Below are 18,488 nucleotides of genomic sequence, written 5' to 3' on the forward strand. Positions count from 1 at the left end.
TGTTTGTAATATTGTTTATTTCACTGCAATTATAATATTTAAAAATGTAATTAACAGTCCCTTGGGATTTATTGTATTATTTATGTCCTCTACAATGCAAAATACTTAATGCAAATCTATTACTATGCATTCTTCACTGTAAATAAATTCTTATATTTAACTATGACATAATGAATGGATGTAGTCTATACATGAATTATAGTTAAACGGAAGAAAATATAGTCAGACAAGACTACGTCGATTATTCTACTTTTCTACATATGCAAAATTTGGGAGCAATTTTCTGTATACTATGCAATTTCTTATGTCACAAATAGTTTTCATACTCATCATTAATTGTTTCTTTTCAAATATTTTAATCCCATTATTTTTTCAAACATTGTGTACCTTTAATTTAGGTGGTGTACCATTCCATTTAATACTGTTTGTCAGAACAACTTCAATAAAAAGTGTTAAAAGAAAGGTATGTTGAGATTAATTTATTATCTTTAAAAATATAATTTTTTATTATTTTATGCATAGTAATGACTGTATTTTATGCATAGTAATGACTACATGGTTTTCTATAGTATTGGCAATATCACCTATATTTTTACAAGAATATTGACCACTTTTTTGAACTTCCTTTCTAATGTACAGTAACATATCCAGACACTACAACTAGGAACCCAGACATATCTGCCTGCCATCTGAATATGATAGCCTGTTTCAGGGATCTCTGTAGTCCTTATCTCTAATCTGAATATATTCTCTTTTTCTTAAAATTAAAAAAAAATGCTATATTACCCTGAAACATTTTAACAAGTGTCTACTGAAAATACAGTATGTTCCCTCACATATATCAACTACATTAACACTTTCATAAAAGGTCATATAATGCATAGTCCATAGACTATTGCACTAGATATCATATGAATCAGAATCTAAACAAGGCAAATGCATTAAATTAAATTCTGCTCTTTTTAGACTTGCCAGAAAAACCCAAACTAAACCCAAAAAGCAAATATGAAAACATGTTTATGGAAATATATTGTTTATGATGAAAGCCAAGCTAAAACTAGTGAAATTTTATTTTTTCTAATCCCATAAGAGGTTCTGGATCAACTGGAGGATTCTGCATAAAAGTAAATCATCACTGGCACCTCACACCCCTTATAAATCAATTCAAAATGAATTATAGCTATACATAGTATAGTAAGCAAAAACTGCAATAAAGTACATGAAAAAAATCCCTAAAGAAAAAAAGACATATCATGATTCCTAAAACTGTGATACAACCTTAAATTCAGTATTAATAATCACTTGTCACATTATTAAGGACCTATATTTATCAAAATTATCCAAGCAGATGGTAAGTGAATTCACAGAATCAAGAATATATATATATATATATATATATATATATATATATATATATATATATATGTGTGTGTGTGTGTGTGTGTAAGGAAAGTTTAATTATAGTGTTTTTTTAATCAATGTCATAGTTACTAGCTTTTTTTTTTTCTTCAGATGCTGGGAGCATGAATGGTAGACACTAGGCAGGTCAGGTTCTCATTATGGATATTGCCTTCAGCTAAAGACATCAGCCACCTCATGCCTCTTCCTAGAGATAGAATGCAACTAGAAACTGGATAAGGTGATACAAAGTATTCGTTAATTGATTGATACATTTAGAGCCATTCAAGGATCAGAGGGACTAAAGATTCTGCAGGGCCTTTGCTGTGACTGTGGCATAGCCAACCCTCTGCCATTTCAGGCCAACTTCATCCATTGTGAGGGTATGGATCCTGGAATGACTTCACCCCATTTCCATTTTTTCTGTGGTATCACTTTTGGCAATAATACAGTAAGGATGTCTGAAAAAATTACAGGAAAACCTACTATTAACTATCACATAGGTTTGAGTATAAACACACATCTCCAGTTTAAATGATTTTTTCTTTTGAGTTGTCGATCAAAGCTATCTATGAAACTCCTAAAACATACAGCCTATTGCTGTGATCTTTGGTTATCCCCAGAGGTAAAAGGTAAGTCCCTATTCCTGAAGACAAGCATGTACTTCAGACACAGAGCCCCGAGACCCCTGAGCTAGAACTGACCTGTATACAGCCTTTCTGGGCAATAGCTTTTCTGGTACCAGAAATTTCCATGCAAACATCTAAGGGAGGCAAGTAAACAACAGTCCTACCCAGCTATGATGCCTATAAAGCCAACAATGGCCAGCATTGCACAGTGCCACCAAGATGCAGTAGCCACATGGTAGCCAACAGCTCTCTAAATGGACTGAAGACCTGCTCAGTAAGAGGTAAACCATGCCTGGGACTGGAAACATAGCCAACTTTCCTGTGTTTGTGCTTTTATCTTGGATTTTTGAGGAGAACCTAAAATTGTCACTATACTAAATCAGCACAATCCCCAACTGTATTCTAAATAAGTGTCCTTATACTCACATGTAAATATAGTCCTCACCCCTCATCAAGAAACTTCTCTTTTCACAAGTTGGAGACAAATATACAAAAACCACAATCATTCAAATTACATAGTAGTAGCCCATTCTTTTATTTAAACATTTTTTATTTTAAAAAGTATATTTTCATTTTACATACCAACCACAGTTCCCTCTCCTTCCTTTCCTACCTCCCCCTGCCCTGCTTCAACTCTTAATGGATATATCTACAAAATTAACCCTTTAATTAAGACTCAGAGAACATTATGGAAGGGAGGGTGTAAAGATTGTAAAAGTCAGAGGATCAAGGAATTTGCTGTGAGACTGTGTTTCCTAGTAATATCAGAAGATTTGCTGATAAGTAGCATCAACATTACCCATCAAATATGAACTGAATAAGGGCAACAATAACAGACAAGCCAAAATGTATGGGGAAAGAGCCAAAGCCTCAACCCTACACAAACAACTACAAGCAAGTAAGGAATGCTGAGAGCAGGAGAAATCGTATTCCTCAGGGAAGAGCACACCAACTGGTTTTCTGGAGCCAATGTCAGCCCTATAAACATACACAAAATGACATTATACAGAGTGAGCAGGTTATATTTTATTTAGGAATTTACACACACACACACACACACACACACACACGCATTATATATATATATATATATGAAGGTATGTTATATTTAGGAATATATATTATATGTATTTTAGTAATTCATATGTATCATATATATATATATATATATATATATATATATTTACACAAGCACATACATAAAAGTAGTTGAGGAAAAATTGGCCAAGAATTTGAAAGGGAGCTATATGGGAGTGTTTGGGGGAAGGAAAGCAAAAGAGAGAATGGTGCAAATATATTATGATCACAAAATTAAATAAAATTAGATTTTAAAATTTAACTACAAAATTTTAAGAATCTAAAAAGTAATTGGGAAAAGGTATAGAACATATTCTTATAGAAAACTGGACCTGGATTTGATTCCCAGATCCATATCTGGGGTCAAAACTATCCATAACTACAGTTCCAGAGAATTTGATTCCCTCTTCTGACCTCTGTGGGAACCATGTACACATGTCATATACATTAATCCATGCAGGCAAAACTCTTAAACATAAGTATTTTTTAAAATTATTAAGGTCCAAAAGAAAAAAATCCATTGTAAAAGGAGATATCTAAATGTCTATGAAAAGGGACTGGTGTTGCACTGCTTAGCACAGCTGCTTTCTAAATATCCATAGAAAGTAGCAAGTTTTGTGTCGTTTGAGAAATAAAAACTGAAGCATAATGGTATCTCTACTAATATACCAATGTGGCTACTCTGAGAGGAGTAGCCAAAGGTATTAGAGAAACATGCTGAACTCAATACACTGACAAGTGAGTGTGTAGTCATAATATTTTGAAAAACTATTTGGCATCATCTTCTAAAGAAGTAACCAAACAGCTCTTCCTGTGGACTATGTGAACAGAACTAGATATAGTGAAAGAGAACTACCAAAGAAATACATGCACACAAAAACACAGCAACAAATACAATCTTTTGTATGTTAAAAGCAGGTAGGATTGAGGTATTTTCATAGGATAAGACACTACAAAGCAAGGATAAATATTAGGATAATGCAATATGCAATATACAAATAAATTTAAAAATAAAATATTGTCCTTTGAATTTCTAGTTATGTAGAACTCAAAAGCAGGGAGAACTAATTTATAATGTTAGAAGTCAGCCAACAAACATTTCCTATATTGGTAACTTCATATCTTCAAACGAAAGAAGCACCCAAGCCTCTTGAAGTGGTATAATTAATCTGGGGTTTGGCGGCAAAGACCGAAACAATGTCATTTATTGAACAGCAAGCTCCTTTAGTAAAGAAATAAGGTAAATATGCAACTCTGACATTCATTTGCCTTCTCAGTTTCAGCAAGTAGGATGTTGTTCATAAATGTAATGGGATTCTAGGAAAGAGAGAGCCCAAGAAGAACCAAGCGAGCTCATCTCCTGTGCTTTGAGCTGTGTGTGGGGAACTTGTCTTTGTACCTATAAGATCTGATAGTCCATTAGAAAGGAAAGCTATACATTAGAACACAGACTTCATGCTGAGTGTAAAGGCTACATGGCTCAGCGAAGGCACAGGAGAGGAAAAACCTTTGTGGGTCCAAGGTGCTCAAGTATAATATATACTCAAGTGATTGTCTTCTGTAATATGCAAGCAGGAAAGCAATTGCTGACAAACAAAGTAAAAAATAACACTAAAAATTTTAAGCTAAAAACATACATATGATCAGTTACATACTAAAGAGGAGTAATGCAACCTCATTGCATATAGGTTCATGAAACACACTAAAATTGAATATACTAAAATACAAATAAATTTGAATCTAGAATTGCTATAATATTCTATTTAACTGTTCAATTTCTCATGGAAGCTTATAAAGAAAACAGTGTTACCCATAAAATCCACTTTAATGTAGCAATGAAATCAATTTCAAGTTTTCAAAATCCTGATTATTTAACATGTGTTGGAGAGCAGTGGTTGCAAAATAGTGAAGTAAATGTTAGCAGGACACATCCATTATGGCAGTAATGTAAGCAGCTCCTCTCCTCTTTGGTGGAGCAGTGAAGAGAGAAGGCCACCACAGTGCAGAGAATATGACAAGAGATGATGTTTCCATGTATTGGAAACAACTAAATATGAACTCCCTTGGGTGTTAAAATGCTCCTGAATGTCACATAAACAAAGGAAATCTGAACCCTCCTGGAAACTCATTTTCATGGGCTTCACTTCACTTCACTGAAGCTTGAAAGGTTGGGAAGGGAAAAAAAAAATCAGAGAAAGAATCCCTGTGGGGCACAGGTGTAACAATGTATAATGTGGTTAGAATATGCAACAAAAAAATGGAGAAGAGAATTACTCCAGTTTCAGAGTTCTCAGAATAAACAGAACTGGTAGAATTAACATACACATGCAAATGTACACATATGTATGTGTGTGAGCACCTGGGCACTTAATTGCCAAGAAGAGGATTTATTAAACTGACTTACAAGATGTCGACAAGGAAGTCCAAAGATAGCTGTACTCCAAAGGAAAGGATGAGAATACAGTAGTTGTTCAGGCCACACTTCTATTAGAGTCTATGGGGACTATTTTCAGTCAAATTATCACACAGTGCTTCTAAAAATTTTAAATTGACATGGAAGGAAAGAGTCTCAGCATTGTGGATCATAAGTTTATATGATATAAATTTCATTAGTCATCTTTTCATGTATATGAAGTTTTATTCCCAAAATTATATTCAGTAAAAAAATAGTCTTAAGAAGACTTAAGGGAGTTTGCTGTGAGATTGTGTCCCTTCTTAATTTTTATTAAATGGTTTGAAATATCAGTTTCTATGTGGTATTAATTTTGTCAGCTTTGAGTTACTCTTGAGAACCACATCTCAATATTACAGTATCTAGAGGGAACACACACACACAAAACACACACACACACACACACACACACACACACACACACACACACACACGCACGCACGCACGCACGCACGCACGCACGCACTCACGCGCGCACTCGCGCACGCACACGCACACGCATACACACACTCACAGCCTAACTTCAATAGACATGCATTGGAATAACTTGGAAAGCTATCTAGACTGTCTGTTTAGTATTCCATGATGGTATGTAAAGATAGTGCTCTTATAAACCTATTTTCTTTTCAAAATCATTTGGAATTCTGAATAAAAGCAGCACAGTTTTATGAAAATAATGTGTGTGCTTTTTTGCTGTTCTGCTTTACTACCAGAAGTCACTCACAATGAAATTCATGTTCAAAAGCAGATTGATTTATAGGACAAGATTAAAGGTAAACAAGAGGGTCCAAGTCTGGCTTTCTATTTCTTTTACAGTGAAGCATATATTTTATGTTGTTGTGGAATACCTCACACTTGCAAGTGAGCATTTCAGAACTGTCAAAAGTGCTTGCTGCAGTTTCTAATGTTTGGAGCCAATGTGCTCCACCCATTTCATTCCAGTTCTAAGTGGTAGAAGAGCAGACACATTAATTAATTACAGAAGAATTAATTTTCTTAATCTCTTTACTTAGTGGAAAGGGCTCATTCCACAATTTCTTATGCCTTAGTTGGGAATATGGATCTCCTGCCAACATCCAAAGTTCATTTGACAGTATATTTGGATCATATGCCTTGAATTAATAACAAATGCAAGTTTGACATTTGAACATGCAGTATTTGACTGAAAAGCACAACAAAAATATTAACAGGAACAATGGCAATAAAATATCTCAAATTTTAGTTATTTCTCCATATTTTAGCTTAAATGTTTATCATAATTTATGTTGTATAACATGATCAAATACGTATGCAATATTGATCAGAAAAATAATCAAGTCTACAAACTTTAAATATGTTCCCAATTTAAAGTAATAAATAGTTGACGTTAAAGATGAAGACAGCTAGGTAATGGTGGTCCAAAACTTTAATCACAGTACTTGGGAGGCAGAGGAATTCAGATGTCTAAGGCCAAGATCTAATCTACATAGGGAGTTCCTGGACAGCCAGCACTACATGGAGAAATCTTGTCTATAGATCAATCAATCAATAAACAAATGAGAAATACTGTTACCTCACTGCTTACACATCTCAGTATTTCCCAATACTACTATTGTGAGACAAAGCCTTTAGTCTCATGGACCTTTGAAGAAACAGTTAAATATAGTTAGCAACACACCTGAAGTCCTCATTGCTTTCTAGCCCATATCCATATTTACCTCTTGGTTCCTTGCCAGTTCTTTTGAAAATGATTATGTGTTTTATCTACTTCATCTTTTGTAAAGTTAGGAATTTAAATTTAACTGCAGTGGATGTTGAGCAGATTGCCTGACGTGAGAAGGGAGGAATTTGATCTTAAAGACAATAAATAGAAGGAGCCTGAGGTTATAACATTGCTAAGAGAAGGCACGCCCTAAACTTTACCAAAGAAAGTTAGACAATGTTGTTTCATATAAGGAGAAGCCACTGTGGAAAGGAAAAACTTTAGGGTATGGATTCGTACACAGACACTTAGGCACAGACACAGGCACAGACACACACACACACAGAGATTATTATTTTTTCTTATAGTGAAAATAGATTCATTTCTCACACAATATATCCTGATTATGGTCCCCTCTCCCCTACTCCTCCCAGTTTCTTTTCACTTCCCCTCTCATATGTATGTACTCCATTTCTGTCTTTTATTAGAAAAGAACAGACTTCTAAGGAATAATAAGAAAATATAAGCAACTAAAGTATAAGGTATAACAAATACTATCACATTGGAGTTGGACAATACAGAAAGAAAGAGCCCAGGAGAGGGCACAAGAATCAGAGAACTATTTGTTTGCACACTCAGGAATATCATAGAAACATTAAACTGGAAGCAATAGTTTGTATTCGGAGGACCTAATGCATACCCATACAGGCCCTGTGCTTACTCCTTCAGTCTTTGTGAGTTCATATGAACTTTGATCATCTGGGGCCTTGTTTTCTCGGTGTCCTCCATCCCCTCTGGCTCTTTTATCTTACTCTTTTACCTGGTTCTCTGAGCCCTGAGGGGAGACAGAAGGTAACTTCTGCACATGGCAGGCTCCCTTCCAGATCCTGAATTAGGCATATACCTCACCAAAACACCTGTTTTCACAGAGATATTCTTTATTAGTCAAGGAAGAAAAGTTAAAGTGGCTGCTTTCTGAGTCAGACAGAAAACCAGCAACAAATGACTTTGAGGGTGTCATTCTTAAGAGGAAAATGGGAGGCCTGTGTTAGAATGGGCTAGGGTTCTGTGATAAAGAAAATGGATGATTTGAGAGAAGGGTGGAGAAGAGGACAAGGGAAAGGGGCAGGGGTATTTGTCCTGGAGGGCAAAGGACTACCTCTGAATAAAGAGAAGACAGAAGTGGCTCATAGGCAAATGGTTTAATAAAGGTAAAGGCAAAATCCTGTGTTAGGATGAGGTGTTTAATTTTAATTGGTCACATTAATTAGGTGAACCAAAGTGGACTTCTGATTACTGGACTATGGTGGTCAGCCTCAGGAGGAAGAAGTGTCCAAAAAAAAGGCACCAGCATTTGGTAGCTAGCTTTAGGAATGTAATCCAAAGCAAGGCAGAGGGAATGTTCGAGAAGACCTAGTCCTACTAGAGTCACATGTTCAAGAGGGCTAGTGTCCCTTTAGAGGCTGAGCATTTCAAGGTCTCTCCTATCTGAACAATGTCTGGCTGTGGAACTCTATTTATTCCCATCTGCTTCAATGGGAGGAAGATTTTCTGATGATGACTGAACAAGGCCCTAATGTATGAGTATAGCAGAATGTCATTAGGAGTTAGTATATCACTACATTTCTTTATTTTATATTCTTATTTTTAAAGGACAGTAGTATTGGGTTTTACCTTAGGTTCCTGAGCTATCTAGTCTCTTGATTTTGTTCACCAAAGAGGTGTTGAGTATCGGATCCATACTGGAAAGTGGGCCTTAAGTGAAATCTGATATGGTTGGTTACTCCCACAAACGCTGGCCAATATTGTCCTAGCATATCTTGCAGGTAGAACAACATTGTATATCAAAGGATAGTAGCTGTGTTGGCATTTACATTTCTCCTTTGGTAGCATGCTGAGTACCTTCCTGTAACAAAGACACTATCATTTAGGGGTGAAGGCTCTTTGTAGACACAACCTTGACTTCTCTGTGTTTAGATTTGTGTGGTGATATTTTCAGCAAGTAGGCCTTGCTGTCAATGTGTGGAAAGAATCTTTTTGTCTTGGCAACAGACTGGATTGTTTATTTTTTTTAAGGAAAATATATTCTTTTTACATTCAATCTGGCTTTTCTCAAACCTCACATTCCATTCAGAAGAAATTAACAAAAAGTCTGATAGAGATGGGAAATGAAAACTTTAACATGAAGGAAAAGTTGTAATCAAAATTATTTGGTTTGTACAGCTAATATTTAATATTATTCTTAAAAGAAATGAACAAAAATCTTATTAGGAGATTAAATGTGGAGTCAGGTTAAAGTTTATCTTATTTGAAAAGTTAGTGACACATTTATGTACTTGTTTCAGTAGGCTTTAGAAAAAAAATAGTCTCTGGGAGCCTATTCCCAATCTTTCTTACTTTAGATCTTTTCGCTTTTGCTTTAGAAAAACAAAGGTTGTATTTACCCTCTGTCTTTCATGTTCTGTGTGGAAGTGCTGACTGAACTATGTTCATTCGGTTCTGCACTCTATTCTGAACTGTTTTGCACTAACCCCATTGCTTGTACCAGCCTCTGTTGCCATCTTTTAATGTGCTTGGTCCAGGTGCTCTGTTACTTTCCTCAGTGATCCAGCATGGTGTTCCTATTAAAGGACTGATCACAGGAAGTTCAGCCCAGGTTAATGATTCAGCATATGAGAATTCAATAGGCTATTTCTGGAAATGCTTATCTTAGATGAGCAAGTGTGTGTGTGTGTGTGTGTGTGTGTGTGTGTGTGTGTGTGTGTGTGTGTGTGTTGTATGACTGTAAGCATATGTGACAAGGAATAAATGTGGAGAATCTTACCTTGCTCCTTGTTTGAGACAGGTTTTTTATTCATCATGGTATGTACCAGGCTAGCTTGGCAAGTGCATGTAGAGGAACTCTTGTCTCTACCTTCCATCTTTCTGTAAAGTGCTGGGATTGTAGAAGCTTGCTACTGTTTCTAGCTTTCTATTGGTTCTAGGGATTTAGATGTAGGTCCTCACTTTTGTCCAGCAAGGGCTTTATTGACTTATACACTTCTCAATTCACTTTTATTTGAAAGCAAATGTGTGCCCTTACTTAATAAATAGATTAAGGATTTTGATATTTACGAAAAATAAAAATTCTAATAGGAAATCTTATGTTCTTAGAGTTGGTACTTGGTTGTAGTGATTATAGTATTTATGGTTTATTAAAGCTTGCCTGGGGATTCAGAAAACAAAGTCAGCCACAAGCCATAGAAGTTAGGAATATACATGCAATCCCAGTATCAAGAATCTAGGAGGTGATAATACACACCTTTAATCCTAGGACTCAGAATTAAGAGATACATGGATCTCTGTGAGTCCAAGGCCACTCAGATGTATACAAGAGGGAATCAATCTAAAAGAATACTATAGATCACACATTTAATCCCAACATTGGGGAAGTATATAAGACAGAAGCAAGATCTCAGTAAAGGCATTAATTCACCATCCACACTGGGAAGATTAAGCAGTTTGAGACTTGGTGAAGAGCTTGTGCATGAATTAGCCCTTTCAGCCTGAGCTAAATGTGAGAGCTAGGGGCTTGCTGCTTTGCTTTTCTAATATTCAACTTGAACTCCAATATCAGTCTCTGGGATCATTTATTTTTCATGTTACAGGATGTCTTCTCTTAACCAGATTCATTTAGTGCTGTCCAATAAAAATTGTAAATATGTTAAAATTAAAAACACCATTTCTCCAAAAAATTTTAAAAGTTACAAGCATGAGAAGATATTCACAATCCCACCATCAAATAATATCAGAAGATTTTGAGGTAATGACAATGACTAGGTATTCATGAAGTATTTTATTAATGGTAAACCTAACAATTAAATTATAGGACCATTTTACAAACATTTTGTCAACAATCTACAGGATAGTACCAATTGTTAGAGGACATGTGGCTTTACAGAAACTTTTGTACATAAGTGTGTAAATAAATAGAAATAGTTATGCATTGTGACCAAATGTCACACAGTTCATATTTTACAAGGTAGTAATTATCCTGAATTTATATGCCAGGCAAACTCCCACTCACGTGAAAAAGATTGCATAAAAATGACAAAGAGGATAATTCTCATAAGAAAACATATTACAAACAATCCAAATGTCCATAATATGAAAGATATAAATAGATTGTGCTGTCTTACATATTATATTGTCATGAGATGCTGAATAAACTCATAATATACATATATGATAGCATAATAACATTTGCTGCCAAAATCACATCCCCTCTATGGGGGGATGAGGCCTTTAATAAAATAAATTACTATAATTTGGAATATTTGCATGAACAGAACACTGGGAATATGAGATAATGAGAAAGATGGACAGAAGAATTAAAATAACCTCATAAAGTAAGAGAAAACAGGGTTATAAGGCAGACAGCACTGTACTATTAGATGCAGTAAGGGATCAGCTAGTATTTTACTTGTATGAAGTAAGTATAATAGCTTTATAAAATATGTAGTAAAATACAGCACATTTGGGTTAGCAATGAGCATGAACTAAGTTGTATGATTATCCTAATTCTATGCTTATGAGTGAACCATTTGTAGGAAACTTTACTTAAATAAGAAACACACACAAGAGTGACTTGATATAGAGAATTAATCAGTTGACTAGTGAGGGAAGGAATGTCCATTATTATTTCTATTACCATCTTTACTTAAAGGGTGATATTATGGTGAGGCTTTCAGAACATTCATGGTACCATACTTCATCAATTTTGAATGTCAATTTTTGGGTTTCCTATTATTATTTTTCAATAGAAACATTAAGGCAGTGCCACATGGTCCTATAAAAGCAATATTATATTTAGTCAGTTCCCATCACAACAATAAAGGTTTCTTCTAGCTGTGTGGTCCCTGAGCTATATGTAAGCCAACCACTTATCACTATATTATCCAAGTACATTCAGTACTATTATTTGGAAACTGGGTGAAAAGAAGTACTTTCTAAACAAGAGTGTGACTTGTTCACAAGTTTGTCTTGTATGTTTAATGAATTGATGTCCTGGTGCTTTTGATATTTTAAGTATACTTCCTTACAAGAATGCAAATACATATATAGCTATCAACTTGCCAAAAAAATCTCAATTTCAAATTGATCAAAGACTTCAACATAAAACCAGATACATTGAACTTGATAATAGAAAAAGTAGGGATTACTCTTGAACTCACTAGCTCAGGACCTGGCATCTGAACAGAACACCAATAGCACAAATGCTAAGATCAACAATTAATAATGGAAACTCTCGAAAATGAAAACCTTCTGTGTGGCAAAGAACATGATCATTCAGACAAATAGTTGTCAAAGCTTGTAGGAGTAATGAACCAATATGGGTTTGGATTTAAAGCCCACCCCATGAGATGGGATCCACCCTCAGCACTACTTGGATAAGACAGATAAGACAGACTGTTCTGCTAAAGGAGCATAGACATTAAATGACTCCTAATGGCATTCTGCTATGCTTATAGATCAATGCCTTGTTCAAACATCACCAACAAAACTATATCCTGCAGCAAATGGGAACACATACTGAGACCTACAACTAGACAGAGAGTGAGAGACCTTGAAACACTCACTAGTAAATGGTATGTTCATCATCAAATCCCTCTCTTCATGGCACATGGAACCCTAAGGAAGTGCAGGCAGAAAGATAGTAAGAGCCAGAGGAGATGGTGAACATCAATGACACAAGGTCCACTAAACGAAGCCATATAAAAGAACATATGAACTCACAGAGACTGCAGGAGTGCATTAGGCCTGCTGGGTCTGTTCCATATGCTATCCCAGGGACACAAGCCTCCATCTCTAAACCAGAAGCTATGTCCAACCAATAACCACTCAGAAACAAAAATTAGTTATCTCCAATAGAGTCTCACTGGGAATACAAACCACTCTTAAGGGCAGGACCCATGCCCAGCAGTAGATTGTCTACACAAAACAAACTCAATGGCATCTCTGGAGATTGTCTCATAGCGTTTTGTGAGAGCATTTTTTTTAACCTTACAGGTCCTTTTTATATAAATTATGGCTTCCGTTTGTGTTTTCTTATGAGATCCCTGTGTATATCTCTGTGCCTATATGTGTTTCTTGTGCTGCTTTTTTCTTTCTCTCTTTTTTTCTTCTGTTTGTTTTGTCTTATTAAGGTTTGGTTTTGTTTGTTTTATTTTATTTTATTAGTATTTAGATTTCGATTTGTTTTCTAAGGAGAGACAGAAAGGATATAAATTCAGATGGAAGAGAAGATAAAGAGGAACTGGGAGGGTTTGGTTGAGAGGATAACTTAATCAGAATATATTGTTTGAAAAACATTTACAATAAAGTAAAATATAAAAATTTAAGACATTTATTCAAAATAAAATTGAGAATATAGGGAAATATCTCTCCAGATCTGAATCAATGATTTCTAGTAACTGTTTTTTGTACGCCATAGAATTTTTCTTAGGGAATAAATACATGAATGATAATTAGTATATCCCATTTTGTTACATGTCTTATTAAGTATCATAAGTTAGCCAAAAAGTTATATTTAAGAAACTGGCATTTTGAGAAGTGACAAAGCACAACACAATCTGGGAAGTAATTCTGAAGCAATAGTTATTTGAAAGAATATCTTTACATATGCTATGTAGATTTGGTGTTCCTGCAGATCTTGGAGAATATACCATGACCCCAATTTTTGAAGAGCAGCCAAGAGAACCATGTCTCGTTAGAATCTGCACATGTTAGACCTGTCATTAATTAACACTGTTGGTTATTGTTCCCATTTTCCTTCAGAATGACATTCTCTATCACTAAAACACAGAGGCTGTCACATTGCCTTGAATTGCTCCAGCTTGGCCACTCAGGCTTGACAGCACATCCTCTAACTGACAAGAAATGGGAATTTTAAAAAACAATATAGTGAAGTGTCTCAGCAGGTGAAGGTCACATAAATATACAGACTGTCGATGGGAAAGGGAGTGCAGAATAAATGGGCTGCTAAGAGAATACTGTGATGCTCTCCGATAAAACTATTGGTAAGTAAAGCCAAAGATGATATGAAGAAACAGCATCCTTAGTCTACAACCATCTTACAATTGAGGAAATAGAAGCTTTATAGCACACGTATAATAGCCATTCTGTTTCTAGTGTTATTCTCTAATGATATAAAACCCTGACATGGTTTTATCTATAATTTTACTATCACACCATATATATTTCATGCACATTCTGTTAAAATCTGAAGAGGGATATTTGAAACCATAGTATCAATTTTAAAAACATAATCAGCACAAGAGGATGACAAAAGCCTTAAGGTTTTATATGGAGGGATGTTACTACTACATAGTTTATTAAGAAAGTCCTTAAAGGAAGTAGACAAGCAAAGTGGTCAAGGAGCCATGTCTTTGCTCTCTTTAAGCCCTGTAGGACTAGGTTACCTTACAACTCCATCGCTGGGGTAATAGTTTACATATGTATCTATTATTTAGATAAATAAGCTTTGTAAGGAAAAACAAAAGCAAGGCAATGATCAAAAATGAATAAAAATGAGAGTTCAGATGCTGCAGACCTATTGAAAAATGTAGGAAATGAATGGCTCTACCCCATCTTTGGGGGACTAGCTTCTTGAATTCTTTGTATATTTTGGAGATCAGCCCTCTGTCAGATGTGGGGTGGGTGAATATCTTTTCCCAGTCTGTGGGCTGCTGTTTTGTCTTGCTAACTGTCTCCTTTGCCTTAAAAAGCTTCTCAGTTTCAGGAGGTTCCATTTATCAGTTGTTGACCATAGTGTCTTTGCTACTGGTGTAATGTTCAGGAAGCGGTCTCCTGTACCAATTAATTCAAGGGTATTTCCACTTTGTCTTCTAATAGGTTCAGTGTAGCTGGATTTATATTGAGATCTTTGATCCATTTTGACTTAAGTTTTGTGCAAGGCGATAGGCTTGGGTCTAACTGCAGTCTTCTATAGGTCTGCATCCAGTTAAGTCAGCACCATTTGTTGAAGATATTCTCTTTGTTCCATCGTATAAATTTGGATTGTTTGTCAAAAATCAGGTGTTTATAGGTATATGGGGTAATATCAGGGTTTTCAATTCTATTCCATTGGTCTACCATTCTATTTTTGTGCCAATACCAAGCTGTTTTCAGGACTATAGCTCTGTAATAGAGCTTGAAGTCAAGGATGGTCACGCCTAAAGAAGTTCCTTTATTGTATAGGGATGATTTGGCTACCCTGGGTCTTTTGTTTCTCCATATAAAGTTGAGAATTGTTCTTTCAAGGTTCTTGAAGAATTGGGTTGGGATTTTGATGGGGATTTCTTTGAATCTGTAGATTGCTTTTGGCAAGATTGCCATTTTACTATGTTGATTCTACCTATCCAAGAGCATGGGAGATCATTCCATTTTCTGGTATCTTCTTTAATTTCTTTCTTTAGAGACTCAAAATTCTGTGATACAGGTCTTTCACATTTTTGGTTAGTGTTACCCCAAGGTACTTTATGTTGTTTGTGGCAATTGTAAAGGGTGATGTTTCTCTGAATTCTTTCTCCACCAATGTGTCATCAGTGTATAGTAGGGCTACCGATTTTTTTGAGTTAATCTAGTATCCTGCCACTTTGCTGACGGTTTTGTCAGCTGTAGGAGTTCCTGGGTAGAGTTTTTTGTGTCACTAATGTAGACTATCATATCATCTGCAAATAGTGAGAGTTTGACTTCTTCCTTTCCTATTTGTATTCCCTTGATCTCCATTTGTTGTCTTATTGCTCTAGCTAGGACTTCAAGGACAATATTGAAGAGATATGGAGAGAGTGGACAGCTTTGTGTTGTACCTGATTTTAGAGGAATTGCATTGAGTTTCTCTCCATTTAATTTGATGTTGGTTGTTGGCTTGTGTATACTGCTTTTATTATGTTGAGGTATGTTCCTGTTATCCCTGATTTCTCCAGCACCTTTATCATGAAGGGGTGTTGAATTTATTTAAAGGCTTTTTCAGCATCTAGTGAGATGATCATGTGTTTTTTTTTTCTCAGTCTATTTATATGGTGCATTACATTAATAGATTTTCTTTTGTTGAACCATCCTTGCATCCCTGGGATGAAGGATCATGGTGGATGATTTCTCTGATATGATCTTGTATTCAATTTGCTAGGATTTTATTGAGAATTTTTGCATCAATGTTCATGAGGGATATTGGTCTGTAGTTCTCTTTCTTAGTTGTCTTTTTGTGGCTTGGGTATCAAGGTTATTTAAGCCTCGTAAAAAGAGTTTGGCAATGTCCCTTCTGCTTCTATTTTGTGGAACAATTTGAGGAGTATTGGTATTAGCACTTCTTTGAATTTCTGGTAGAATTCTGCAGTGAATCTATCTGGCCCTGGGCTTTTTTTTTTTTTTTTTGCTTGGGAGACTTTTGATGACTGCTTCAATTTCATTAGAGGTTATAGGTCTGTTTAAGTTGCTTATCTGTTCTTGATTCAATTTTGGTAAGTGATAACTGTCCAGAAAATTGTCCATTTACCTTAAATTTTCCAATTTTCTGGAGTACAGGTTTTCAAAGTATGACCTGAAGATCTCTGGATTTCTTCAGTGTCCGTTGTTTTGTCCCCCTTTTCATTTCTGATTTTGTTAATTTGTATGATCTCTCTCTGCCTTTTGGTTAATTTTGATAACAGTTTGTCTATTTTGTTGATTTTCTCAAAGAACCTACTATTTGTCATATTGATTCTTTGAATTGTTTTCTTTCTTTCGACTTTATTGATTTCTGCCCTCAGTTTGATTATTTCCCAGTGTCTGCTTCTCCGGGGTGAATTTGCTTCCATTTTTTCTAGAGCTTTCAGCTGTGATGTCAGATCTCTGGTGTGGGTATTCTCTAGTTTCTTCATGTGACCACTTAGAGCTATGAACTTTCCTCTTAGTACTGCTTTCAAAGTGTCCCATAGGTTTGAGTATGTTGTGTCTACATTTTCATTGAATTCTAAGAAGTCTTTAATTTCTTTCTTTATTTCTTCCTTGACCCAGGAATGTTGCAAATGCGTGTTGTTCAATTTCCATGAGTTGGTAGGTTTTTTGGACTATGATTTGTTTTTGATTTCTATCTTTAAAGTGTGGTGGTCTGATAAGACACAGGGGATTATTCCAATTTTTTTTGTACCTGTTGAGGTTTGCTATGTTGCTGAGAATGTGGTCGATTTTTGAGAAGGTTCCATGTAATGCTGAAAAGAAGGTATATTCTTTTGTGTTTGGATAGAAAGTTCTATAAATGTCTGTTAATCCCAATTGGGTCATAACTTCTATTAGTTCCTTTGTCTCTTTGTTAAGTTTCTGACTGTTGTTGCTGTCCAGTGGTGAGAGTAGGGTGTTGAAGTCTCCCACTCTAACTGTGTGAGGCCTTATTTGTGATTTGAGTTTTAATAATGTTTCTTTTACGAATGTTGCTGCCTTTGTATTTGGGGCATAGATGTTTAGAATTGAGACTTCTTCCTGATGGATTTTTTTCCTGTGATGAATATGAAATGACCTTCTTCATCTCTTTTGATTGATTTTAGTTTGAAGTTTATCTTGTCAGATACAAGGATAGCTACCCCAGCTCGTTTCTTGGGCCCATTTGATTGGAATATCTTATCCCAACCCTTTACTCTGAAGTAATGTCTGTCTTTGAATTCGAGGTGTGTTTCTTGTATGCAGCAGCAGGATGGATTCTTCCTTCATATCCAATCTGTTAGCCTGTGTCTTTTTATAGGCGAGTTAAGACCATTAATATTGAGGGAAATTAAGTTCCACTCAGTGTTTATTCTTGTTTGTTTTTGGTTTGTTGTTGGTACTGGTATTGTATGTGGATTTACCCTGCCTTTTATTTTGTGTTTTTGTAGAGTGGAATTATCTATTACCTATGTTTATGCGAGTGTTGTTGATATCCTTAGGCTGGAGTTTTCCTTCCAGTACTTTCTGTGGGGCTGGATTAGTGGTTACATACTGTTTAAATCTGGTTTTGTCGTGGAATATATTGTTTTCCCATTTATAGTGATTGAAAGCTTTTCTGGGTGTAGTAGTCTGGGCTGGCATCCATGTTCTCTCAGAGTTGGTAGAATATCTATCCAGGTCCTTCTAGCTTTCAGAGTTTCCATGGAGAAGTCTGGTGTAATTCTGATTGGTTTGCCTTTATATGTTACTTGGTCTTTTTCCCTTGCTGCTCTTAATATTTTTTCTTTATTCTGTACATTTGGTGTTTTAATTA

The sequence above is a fragment of the Cricetulus griseus genome, chromosome 2 (assembly GCF_003668045.3).
Source record: "Cricetulus griseus strain 17A/GY chromosome 2, alternate assembly CriGri-PICRH-1.0, whole genome shotgun sequence".
Classification (NCBI taxonomy): Eukaryota; Metazoa; Chordata; class Mammalia; order Rodentia; family Cricetidae; genus Cricetulus; species Cricetulus griseus.